The sequence below is a fragment of the Procambarus clarkii genome, chromosome 7, assembly GCF_040958095.1.
Source record: "Procambarus clarkii isolate CNS0578487 chromosome 7, FALCON_Pclarkii_2.0, whole genome shotgun sequence".
NCBI lineage: Eukaryota > Metazoa > Arthropoda > Malacostraca > Decapoda > Cambaridae > Procambarus > Procambarus clarkii.
In genome coordinates, this window is record NC_091156.1 from 6,758,617 (window position 1) to 6,768,109 (window position 9,493).

Sequence of the window (9,493 nt, forward strand, 5' to 3'; positions counted from 1 at the left end):
CCATCCACAACTTCAAGGCGAGATTCGATAGAGAATTCGGACATCAGAATACTTAAACTGTAGCGCAACAGGTACAACGTGCCTGTAGGAGGGACAGAATTTATGGAGCTAGACACCACTCTCTCGTTGCCACTGATTGGTAAGCACCACCACTGTCACCACCCCACCAACACTGTCACCACCCCCACCAACACCCCGACCAACACCACCGCCACCACCACCACTACCAACAACAACATCGGCACCATCACTACCACACCGCCACCACCGTGGGACTGGCACGGGCCTTTCCTCACGACGGGTCCTGGGTGTCCATCTGCCAGCTCGGTGATGGATGGTGTGCGAAAAATTGTTCCCTGTTTACCGTAAGATCGCGTTTCTTCTTAGGAAGGAGGGAAATGGTGAAGTAAATGGGTGAGGGAGGAGAAAAATGAGGAAGGAGTGTAGAGACGAAGCAGGAAAGTGAGGGAGGAAGATAGCGATAGAGAAGGATAGTGAGGGAGGAAGGAAGTGAGAGATGAAGGAGGGCAATGAGGGAAGAGAATGGTGAGGGAGGATGGGGTAAGGAGGGAAGAGAATAGTGTGGGAGAAGAGCCATGAGGAAGGAGGATAACGAGAGAGAACGATAGTGAAGGAAGAGGAGGAGGAGAGAGAGGAACGAAAATAGTAAGTGAGGGAGAATCCTCTCGGAGGATAATAATACAGAAGAAGAAGAAGAATAGCAATACAGTGAAAGAATAGTGAGTACCATGAGGGAGTAGTCAAAGAGAAAGTGACACAATGGGAGAGTAGGAAGGGAGAGGAGGAAACAGGTAAGATGAAGAAATAAATATATATATCCATCAACATTTTTAGATAACTATTGTTACAGTGAGATACTCAGCTCACTCAGGGATACGGGGCAAAATCTCTAATAAATATTACTTTCAGTTTTTTCAGCAATTAATCAGATAGTGAGAAAAACGTTATATATATAATTTATTTCGTTAATAATCAGAAATTATCGTAATATAATTAATGCGCTGAAAAATAATGTATCACAGACATTAATCAACAAATTAAATGATTTGTGTTAAAGTTATTCTCTCCAACGGGGAAATTTAATTACATATTTATAAGCTGATAAACAAATTTAGTCAAGTATATATAATTTTAAGGACTGATATCAGAGATCCGGTATCAACATGTATGAAGAATATCTACGAAGGAAACTATGAAAAGTCTTAGTTATTCCAGCACTCTATCTGACGGGGGTCTGTCTGAGCTCTGGAAACATTTCAATTAACTCGGAGCGAGGTGATACACAGCTCGTAATTAGCCTTCATTGTTCCCAGCCTCAGAGCTCCAGATGTTTAATGATAGCTACCCCAGTCAACTCCCTGGGCGTTCATCGGCGTCCACTGAGGTGCCTGTCCGGTCGTTGAGTCTCTGTAGGTGTCCATCGCCACCGCCCACTGGGCTGTCCTTTAAGCCAAAAAAGACTCCTACGGAGCCTCGGTATTCACATAATTGTATAAAGCCGATAATACGCCCATAAAATTTCAAAGTAGGAAGACATAGACTCCATATAAAAATCAGTAAAATTACTGTTTTTTCCCGTTATTGCGAGTCGTGAAACCTACAGCGTGAAACGTCCTTGCGGTCGTAGCATGAAAATGTGTCTCCCGTTACTGCCACGGATTCACCGGAACATCAGTGATTGTACACTGTTCTGTCATGACTCAAAGCAGGGTCAGGAGAGCAGAGCAGGTCTCCCTCTCCCTCAGCAGAGGCTGTGGATGTCGCTCGCTGCTTGGGCTGCCGACCAAAGGGTTGTGCTACCTTAAGATTAATGATTCTTCACTCCGATGACCAAGATACGCAAAGGGACCCACCGGTGGGGCTCCCCTCGCTGGTAGAAATGACCGCTATGACACCCGATCACATGGGCTGTTTTCACCATAATAGTAGGGAACCAGGTAAAGGCCTGACTGGACACTTCCCAAGAACTCCAGCTACTGCCAAACTTCGTATAATTAATGATTTGTGGGATTCTGAGTCTTTGTCAATATGCACACAATCTGGTACAGGGCGAGCCAAACCGAGTCTGGTCTGTACACCGCCTGACTCTTTGCTCCAGCTCACAATCTGCAGCACAATCTCTCTCGCCACAGACCAGCACAGCAGATGGTCACTGCCTGCTGCTACTTTTGTTGTTGTTATGGCTACTGCTGTGTTGGGTGGCGGAGAGAGGGAGGGAAGCAAGGAGTGTGTGTTAGAGGGAATGAGAGAGGGGGAGAAAGGGAGGAAGGAAAAGGGAGGGGGGGGTAGAGGGAAAGAAGGAGGGTAGAGGGAGGTAAGGGTAGGAGGGTTAAGAAGGAGGGACGGAGGTTGTAAAAGATAAAGTGCAATGGACGACAATGGACGCGTAATACTGGCAGCTGACAAGATAAAGACAGACCGCTGGCCACTATCGCAGAGACCGCACCTTAACGCAAACATTACCATCGCGGTCCGTGAAAGTTTGTACACATTGTACTTACAGATTCACATCGATGAACTAGAACAGGTGAACACCGATGAACTAGAACAGGTGAAGTTCAACGAAATACAATAGGTGAACGTCAATGCACTAAGAGAAGTGAACACCTCTTGGTAATGCAGGTTCGAACCCTGATCGGGTCTTAGAATTCCTAAGTGATTTATGGTTTGGAAACCAGTCACATGCGTGTGTGTGTATGTTGGACATGTATTTTCCTGTGTATTTGTACTCAGTACAAGAGGCTTGACTTTAGTTATAACACACTCGCCCTGCGTTCCGCAAGAGATTTGGCTAAGGTTCGCATTCTGACCAGAGAGGATTAACTAGGCATAAATCCTTAACTGTACGCCTCTGTTCACCCAGCAGTGATTGGGTACCTGGTTGTTAAACGATTAGCAGGTCGTATTCCGGGAACACTGGTGGGTAAGATTTACCATGAGTCTGGAAAGGGAAGGCTCTCAGCCTGCTCACAGGAGTCAGCGGCCATGTGTAAGAGCTGAGGCAGAATGTCTGTATAACACTTGGAAGAAATAAAGGAATGATTAAAGAGTTGGAATATGAGGACATTACCCACCCACCTGTTAGATCGAACACAGACCCTGCAAGAAGTAAGACTATAACTCTGCCGACCAACATAAGTGGCTTGGAAATTACTACCAGAAACAGTTGTGCTGTGTTTTACACACGTTTCATCAGCATACGTTGCAATAACGTGGTTTGGATGACCGTAAACGACTTCGAACTACGCGTGTAACACATGGTTTAAGCCATTTGTAATACAAAGACTAGTTTCATCATGTTATTTTACATAAACACGAGGGAAGACGCCTAAGCGGAAGCAGCAATTTGGAACGCCATTGGGACGATAACAACACTTGTTCCGTCGCCGAAAATGACTGTTCACGATATTAAACATCGGCGCGTATATAGCGTTTTGTTAGTAATTGAGTCATGCAGGAGTGAACACACACACACACACCTCTAGTTGATGTTGATTCTATAGTTAAGGCCGTCGAAATACGGTTGTTAGTTTGATGGTTCAAGCTGTTAGCTTGAGCGTAGACGCCTCAGTGGCGCTCGGGACCAGCTTTAGTACATCTTGAGGTTATCTTGAGATGATTTCGGGGCTTTTTTAGTGTCCCCGCGGCCCGGTCCTCGACCAGGCCTCCACCCCCAGGAAGCAGCCCGTGACAGCTGACTAACACCCAGGTACCTATTTTACTGCTAGGTAACATAATATAAGTAATATAACATAATATAAGTGTTTATCCAACTCATTCTTGCGATTGGCAAGCGTCATATTTTGAGTGATTTTTGCCTAACAAAAAAACTTTGAACTTAGGCATCCCACTTAACCTATTAAGACCGATGCTTAATAGCCCTAGGAAGCTCCAGAATTGAAGTACTTTTTAATTCACAAAAACTACTTTCCATTAAAGGTGAGGATAAGTTGGGTTATGAAGGCGTACTGGTGGGAAAGGTACACACCACTGCGAGATGCTAGAGTGTAGAAGACATAATAACAGTAATGACAGTCTTGGTACTCAAAAGTCAGGCAACAGTTAGGACTTGTCCCTGAAGTTTAGTGTGCAATTTTATCAAGCGAGATTACATGGGTTGCGGCAGTTGGTCAATATCTGACCTTCATTATTTTGGCATTATATGTTGTGGGTTCCTTAATCGCTTAATTTGGGAGTTTTGATACAGTTGTTCCTATTTAATAATGATATGGATTTATCTCTTCACAGGGACAATTGCAGACACTTTGCAGCCATGTTGATCTCCTTCTGAGCTTCAGCATATAATGTTTGGCGTGAGAGTCTATAAACTTAACGAAAGTTACCGTGCTCCTAACGTTAAGTTATTGGCATTATGTATTGTGTTTCTCTGACATTCAAGCTCTCCACATTTCATGTATCATAAATATAAACTCTTGCATAAATAAAATGTTATTACTATTTATTATTTAATAGATATCATGTTACAAACTCTATTCATGAATTCTGTATAATCTGAACAATACACGTCCAAGGTGATTTTTACCAATGCATTTATTTAACTTTAGTTTATTTCAAATTCAAATACTATCTAACCCAGGTTAGATAGGTTTCTTCAGATTTTTATATTCGTTTTAATTGAACAAAAAAAAAATAGTATGTAATGTAATGAAGGTCTTAACCATTCCACAGGAACAAAACAAGAAATACTGTTCTGAAAAATTTGGCTTGTTAGGTAATTCGTTCAACACACACACACACACACACACACACACACACACACACACACACACACACACACACACACACACACACACACACACACAACTAGGCAGTGGAAACAGGAGGCCAGACACAGAATACAGAATAGGAGATGAAGTACTTAATGAAAAGGACAGAGAAAAAAAATCTAGGAGTTGTTATCACGCCAAACCTGTCTCCTGAAGCCAAAATCAAAACTACCTTCAGAAACCTGTGTAAAGAATCCTTCAGAACTTTGTATACCACATATGTAAGACTAATCCTGGAGTATGCGCCCCCAGCATGAAGCCCGTACCTTGTCAAGCACAAGACGAATCTGGAAAAAGTTCAGAGGTATGCCACAAGGCTAGTCCCAGAATTAAAAGGCTTGAGTTACGAGGAAAGGGTGCGTGAACTGCACCTCACGTCGTTGGAAGACAGGAGAGCTCGGGGAGACATGATCACCACATATAAAATTATCAGGGGAATTGACAGGGTAGACCAGAATGGAATATTTAACGCGGGTGGTACAAGCATAATGGAACACAGGTAGAGGCTGAGTACCCAAATGAGCTACAGGGACGTTAGAAAGAACTTTTTCAGTGTCAGAGTAGTTAGGAAATGGAATGCACAACAAAGTGATGTGGTGGAGGCTGACTCCATACACAGTTTCTAATGGAGATATGATAGAGCTCGAGAAACTCAGGAATCTGTACACCAGTAGATTGAGGGTTGAGAGGCGGGACAAAGGAGCCGAAGCTCAAGCACCTCAAGAACAACTAGGTGAGTACACACACCCCTCTCTCTCTCTCTCTCTCTCTCTCTCTCTCTCTCTCTCTCTCTCTCTCTCTCTCTCTCTCTCTCTCTCTCTCTCTCTCTCTCTCTCTCTCTCACACACACACACGAAGAGCGAGAAGTTGCTAGATGTTGCAGATGCAAAATATAAACGAACACGATAAAAGAGCTAATAAAAAATATTGTGTTGATGTGAGTGATACGAGGTCGAGAGGCGGCTGGTGGCGACAGGTGGGCAGTGACTTGCTAGTTTCCTTTACACTAGCTCTCTCCCTTAACTCCTGCTGGCTGGCTTGAGAGAGAGAGAGAGAGAGAGAGAGAGAGAGAGAGAGAGAGAGAGAGAGAGAGAGAGAGAGAGAGAGAGAGAGAGAGAGAGAGAGAGACATATAGTACAAAGGTGCTAAAAAAATTGAGAATGATAATGAGTGAGAGTGAAAACAGAAGTTGCAAATGGAGAGAGAGAACCAAACAGAGCGAGAATGAGACGTAGACAAAGATACCCATAAAACAAGGCAATGGTTGTTTAACATAAATGTCAATAAAGATATAGAAATAAAGTTATAGAGAGATAGAAAAGGTGAAGAACTGAAGAGTTGGGCCTCTTCTTCAAACACTCACAAATACACATGCACATACACACGTAAACATAAACCGGAAGAAGTAAGGAATCAGCCATAGGAGCTGAAAGTGACAATGATAGTCACATCCAGACAATGTTAGTTTGTCGATAGTCTCAACAAACGTACCGTAGATACTAAAAGAAACAGCTGGAGCATTGTTTGAACCACTTGCTATAATTTTACACTCTTCATTAAAAGAGTACGTTCACACACACACACACACACACACACACACAGACACACACACACACACGCACACACACACACACACACACACACACACACCAATACTAAGGCACACAAAAAACAAGTATATACATATTACAGAGAGCAATACCAACGACACACAAAATGAGGGCCAAATTAGCAAGCACGGGGGCTCTAAATCATAATGAGATTGTAATTTAGGGAAGCTCCAGGATGGGAATGAAACCAGGGACAAAATTAGACGTTATAGAGAGGAACTTGCTTCCAAAACATGTTTCGGGCAACACACAGATAGCGGTATGAGATACACCCAGCGCTCGAAGACCTTCTCTTCACTCTGTATGAGTAAATGGAGATCTTGATGCTCAAAATCATATTGAAAGACTGGGACAATTGAGTTCTGGTCATTTCCTTCATGATAGGAGTGGAAGCGAGGGCAAGAAATCGTGTGACAAAGGAAAAAGAGACCATACCTCCCAAGGACGATATGGGAGGAACCACTACTGGACAACATGGGAGGAAAGACAGCTTGACAACATGAGAGAGACCAAAACTAGGATATGCAGGACGGACAAGGACCAGGGGAGATGTGGAGGATCACAGTTTGGGAACATGGAAGAGTCCATGACTAAGAAACTTGGGAGAAGTGTTATTACCAAAGTGCCTTTTAGTGGATTTTTTTCTGTTTTACAATAATATAGAACTATAACGGGAAAGAGAAGCATATAGGGAAGTAACGCTCCAAACATGAACTCAAAAATATATGTGTACATATCTCAAACATGAACTCAAAAATATACCCGGAGATCGAAAGAGACAAGTTCCAGGAAAATACTCTCGAACACCATAAACAAAACTAAATAAGTCCACCTAGTTGATTAAAGTGAGATACTGATATAAAAAAACATTCGAAAAAAAATCCCCCGATGCTTCTTTTCATTTAGAAAAAAATAAATCCAAATCCGTCTTTTCATTTTGAGATTCTGTAAGAAATAGAGATCTCGTTCTATTGAAAAGCTGAGACGTTCAAGAATTCCAGATCCCCCGGATTCCCAAGGTGCCGTCACGTCTGGCCGTTGTGCTGGACAGATCCTCCGGGAGTGCCAATTAGTGTGCCAGAGAGGGCCAGGGGGAGGACCAGACCTACGTAATTTGGCTGTAATTGATCCGGATCCTTTACACTTCGAGGTGACTAAAGATGCTGGAATGGGGGGCTACGGAGGATTGTATGGGGTTAAGAGGATACTAGAGGGTAGGAGGACAGTAATGCAGGACTGGGTGGACTGTAGGGATTGGTTTATTGTAAGGATGTATGGAGTGTATGAAGTGAAAGGATAGTAAGGATTGGCAGATTACATGGATGGGTGGATTGTAGTGAGTGGGATAGTTGTAAAGAGTGGTTGGATTGTAGAGGCTGCGTGGATTATAGGGGGTGGCAGGATTGTAAGGATTATCTCTAGGGAGTGGGAGGATTGTAGGGATTATCTCTAGGGAGTGGGTAGACTGTATGTGTAGATGGATTGTAGGGGTGGGAGGATTGTTGTGGTTGAATTGTAGTGGTGGGAATGTTTTTCTGGTTGGATGGTGATTGTAGTGGGGATGAATGGCTGGTGGAATGGTGGTTGTGGTTCGGGTATACCCCACCTAGGTGTACTTGCGTGGGCTGAGCTTCGGTTCTTTGGTTGTCTTCCTGTAGATGCTGGAGGTGGTGGGGAGGAGGGGAGGGGGTGGTGGTGGAGGTGATGGTAGTGAGGAAGGGGTGGTAGTGGTGGTAGTGGAAGGGAAGGGGGTGGTGGTACTGGAGGGTAAGAGGGTGGTGGTAGTAGTGGTTGTTGTGGGGGATGTATGACCTCTTGTATGTTAGTTGCGGAGATGAGTCTTATTACGCATCCTACCATCTCTCACCCCCTACCTTATCTCTTTTCCTCGGCCCCCCCCTCCCTCTCTCTCTCTCTCTCTCTCTCTCTCTCTCTCTCTCTCTCTCTCTCTCTCTCTCTCTCTCCCTCTCTCTCTCTCTCTCTCTCTCTGTCTCTCCTGCTTTACTTCTTATCATACTCCTTGCCTATCCTTCCCCACAACTACCTCTCCTCACGTCTCCCATCTTGAGGCCCTCTCAGTTTCCCCTTAACCGTCCCCCACCCAGCATAGCCCCACCCCGTCCCTTCACCCCAGAACACAACACTAATATTTATACTTAAAGAGGCGTCCGGAGACATCGTGTGATGGATCAGGGGCAGCGGGGTAGACTCTACGGCTTTCACTAATGTCTGCGTTACAAATTGCCGATGGAAGCCTCCGGGCCTTCGGATGATGGAGGAGCGGCTATTCAGTCTGGGTTCCTCCAGTGTCCAGAGTCGGTTTACATTTGGAGCGCGATTTCAGATATTTTTTTTTGTGGAATATTTGCAACTGTGAATGTTGTTCTTATACTACTGAAAGAGTTCTTCATGGGGCTCCTTATTGAAAAGTTCTTGAGCTAACTGAAATTGGATTCACTGGGTATTAAGAAGCTCTTGGTATAATTACAAGGTGAGTTTTTAGTTCAGTACAGGAAATTGAACTAATTTGCGAGTTGGTTTCTAACTGTCAATAAAATGACCAGCTCAAGTAATAAACTTTATTCGTTCTGTATTTAAGACTAATTATTACCATGCTTTGGAAGTAATTATAAAAAACTGCGTCTGTGCACTGGATATTCTTTTATTAAATACACACACACTAACAGGGAAGATAAAGATAAACTGTTCAACACGGGGGGTACGCGAACAAGGGGACACAGGTGGAAACTGAAAACCCAAATAAGCCACAGGGACGTTATAAAGAACTTTTTCACTGTCAGTAGTTAGCAGATGGAATGCATTAGGCAGTGATGTGGTGGAGGCTGACTCCATACACAGTTTCAAATGTAGATATGATAGAGCCCAGTAGGCCCAAGAATATGTACAACAGTTGATTGTCAGTTAAGAGGCGGGACCAAAGAGCCAGAACTCAACCCCCGCAAGCACAACTAGGTGAGTATAACTACGGTGAGCACACACACACACACACACACACGCCGGTGGCTGTGTGGATAGCACGCTGGGCACGTAATCCTGTGGCCTGGGTTCGATTCC